The following is a 3,565-nucleotide window of genomic DNA, read 5'->3' as shown; positions in this document are numbered from 1 at the left end:
CATGCCCCAATTTAAGCATAGAAGGTTCAAATCACTTGCACAGAGAAAGCTCAAGCCAAAGAATGCCCCTCCATCACCAGCTACTTCAGATGAGTAGAGAATAATTGTGGGATTAGAATGGATTTCTTTTGCTTTATTTCAGTTTCTTGCCTTGTTCACAGAGTGCACATTTGTTTTTGTATGTTGCTGTTCCAAATTTGATGTAATTTGTGCTTTTTGAGAGAACAATTGTCTTTGAAACTTTGTGGCAATGCAAGCTTTATTTCAGGTCATGTTGTTTTTATCAGTTTGGTTGCATAGTTTGTGCCATAGTGCCATAGTATGATTAGCAGACCTTCAAAACTGAAAGGCACTTCTTTTGGGTCGGGGTCAAAACATGAGGTACCAAAGTGATATATACTTTAGTCCTCTGATGGAGGGAATAACCATTCTCTTCCAAATTGGGGGCAAAATAGGTCAAAGGAAACCATTGACTTCAAAATTGGCGGCAAATTGGTCAAAGAAAAAAATGAGTGAATGTTTATGTCATTGAAATGGCGGGAATACCAGGAGGGACAAAAATACTCCTCATTATATGCCACATGGCACGCACCGTAACGGGGATAACGGCTCCAGATACCAAAATTGGATCGGGGTGAGAACCTCAGATACCAATCTGATATTTTTTGAAAGTGAGGTACGAAAGTTTAAAATAGAAAAAAGATGGGACACTGTTTGGGCCATTTTCCCTGTATGATATTGATTTTAAAAAGGCATAATCTTTGGGATATCTCCCAGGTTCGCTACCTGTGCCAGCTTCTAGTTATGTATGTTTACTAAGGTGACAAGTAGATTAGAGCTGAGAAGTTTTGTTTCTCTTATCAAGCTGTCTTCAGTTTCCATAACGTTCACAAGAAATGATTTACTCGATCTCATGACAAATAAATAAAGCATATACTCGTGAGATTGATGGGTTCTTTCTCCGCATGTCTGAGCTATAGGAAATGACTCTAGCTTCCACCATTCCAACACCCACATTATGATCTGGGTACTCTTGGCAAAGTTGTTAGCTTGTTTCCTCACAGTAGGACTAATCATATAAAAATGTTGCTGAAAGCATATTTACTTAAGACAACAACTAGAGGATTAAGAGAAGCAATTGGTGCTGCATAGAACTCTAATTCTTGAAAAGATATACCTTAGTTTAGTGTTCTAAGAAGTATATTGGTATAAGATATTCGATGGAAAACCATTTGCTTATCTGATATATTAGATAAGTATAGATATATATGCAAAAGAGGAGCAACCTAGTGAAACACAAACACTCTTATGGGAAGAGGACTGTGTTTTCTACTCCTATATAAAGGCATAGTCCCTGCACTCTCTCTACACCGAGTTACAAGAGTTTTGCCCCATAGAGACAAGCAAGTTCCTGAGAGTAGTGCAGAAGATTGTTGCTTCAAGAAATCAAATGGCTTCAGGTCATTATTATATTAAACTCGAAACACCAGTTCATGTATCAAGCTATGTTATAATTAGTGTTTATGTACATATTTGTGAGTGATTGCATATATGTGCTATATGTATGTTTGCATTTTTCAGTTGCAAATAGCCACCCACAACCACCTTCTTATACCCCTCAACATCATCAACATTTGCCAATGAACAATTCCCAATCGGCTCAATCTGAGTTGGGGGGACTTGCATTATAGAATAAAGCCATTGAATACCTCTCTACATCCATTTGCGTAACAACTCTATGCCATGAACTTCTAAACATCCCATTGCTCATAATCTCTAGTAGGTCTCCCACATTCACTAGCATTGCGTCTTTTGGCCAAGGCACAGTACGTGACCCATTCCGTGGCCTTCAACACTTGGAACCCTCCGCTAGCTTCGAATTGAAGAAGGAGAGTGAGGGCACTGGCATCAGTGTGTGGAGTTAGACCAAGGGCTTGATCTGGCCTTGGGCATGGTGGGTAGTAGTTCACTCTCACCTTGATCTCAGTCTCATGGAGGTCAAAGTTTTGGAGGAATACATGTCTTTATAGTGACAAGGCTTCAGCAAGGGCTTCAAGTATGTCATTGAAGATGTTTCTTGCTTCTGCAACGTATTGTTCTATAGCATGCCTGCTCAAACGAACCAATATATAATTAAATCTTTGTGAACAGTGGTTATATGCATGTGAACTGACTAAGTAAGAACTTGATCCATAAATTTCTATGTGATCAAATCATAAGCATGCATGTCTATAAGCAAAATATATATATATATATATCACGGAGATAGTAATCATAGTATGCGAAGTAGTACATACATATAGAGTCCATTTTCCAAGAAAAGTAAGGATGCCCTTATGGCTTAGCTAATGATTAGAATCACTTATGTTTTAGGTCCTTCGAAAATGATTCTACAAAAAATTATTCAAATTAGATATTGTTTAGCATTTGATTACCACATTCATCATTTTAGTTTTATTTGAAGGACAATATATAAAGTGTAATTGTACAACAAATAGATGACCAAACGGTCTTCGATTTATCCTATTAAGTTTAGAAACAACTCAAACCAATCTTCTCTTCCTCCTACTCCAAGTCTCCCCAACTGTCAGTTTCATTTTAATTTCACTAATTACTTTAATTAACGTACTTGAAATTAGCAGGCCTTTGAGGCCAAATATGAAGCCCTTCGGTTGCTCCGGCCGGAGCTGCTTTCACGGTCACACGATCAATCCAATCCAACGGCTGGTCTTCCAACTTGACAAAGTTCCAGCCATACCCCATGTTATCCACGCTCACATACGACCCAACGCTTGCGTTCTTCTCTTCAAACGACAACGTACCCAAATAACTCCTTCACCACATCCCTCACACCATGCAAAACAGACTTAGCTACACCGTGGCCTTCAACTACAACCATACCCCATGTCTTAGCTCCAGTAAGTAGCTTGGCCAGCTCTTCGGATCGATCGTTGACTCGTAATTTGGTCATGTATATGGATGGTAGGGGTTCCGAGACATGATGGCTAGATAAAGTCGGGTTCTGGTCGTGTTTAGGTTGCACTGCCACGAACCTCTCCGGCAGGTGTTTGAGTCCTTGTCGAGCTGGTTCTTGAACTACAGGTACTCTTGAGGTTCGTAATTGACCTGCTTGGTCTGTGTAGCTGGCTTCATGAAGGTAATTTTTTTCAGTACTCGTCTCCATGCCAGGGGCGGAAGGAAGTAGAAGGCTATATGGGCTCAAGCCTAGACAATATTTTGAGCCAAAAACCCTTAAATATATATATATATACCTTCAGCCCATACCATCCCAAAGAAGAAAAAAATATCTGTAAAAGTCACGTGTATTCCCAGTTTCCCACAGCAGCTCACAGCCTCACACTACTCAGTAGGTCAGATTTGTGCATTTCGATGGAGCCTCACACTACTTATCTTCGAAAGCGAAATGCCTCAAACAATCCACACCCAAATTTCCTTCTTGTGGAAAATCTCACCCCTTGTTGTCCAGTAGCCTCAGTCTGCAACGCAGACCAAGGAATCTCCAAAGCAACAATCTTTCTTTCGCTTTCTCGTGAACAAGGTATGA

At 39.9% G+C, this 3,565-nt stretch overlaps 1 pseudogene; it reads right to left on the bottom strand.

Annotated features, from left to right (window-relative positions):
* Nucleotides 1–1,751: 1,751 nt before the first annotated feature.
* On the bottom strand, nt 1,752–3,184 carry LOC133737085 (oxoglutarate-dependent flavonoid 7-O-demethylase 1-like; annotated as a pseudogene).
* Between the last annotated feature and the right edge of the window lie 381 nt (nt 3,185–3,565).

Source organism: Rosa rugosa, chromosome 3, assembly GCF_958449725.1.
Source record: "Rosa rugosa chromosome 3, drRosRugo1.1, whole genome shotgun sequence".
Lineage (NCBI taxonomy): Eukaryota > Viridiplantae > Streptophyta > Magnoliopsida > Rosales > Rosaceae > Rosa > Rosa rugosa.
This window is presented reverse-complemented; position numbering and strand designations above follow the sequence as displayed.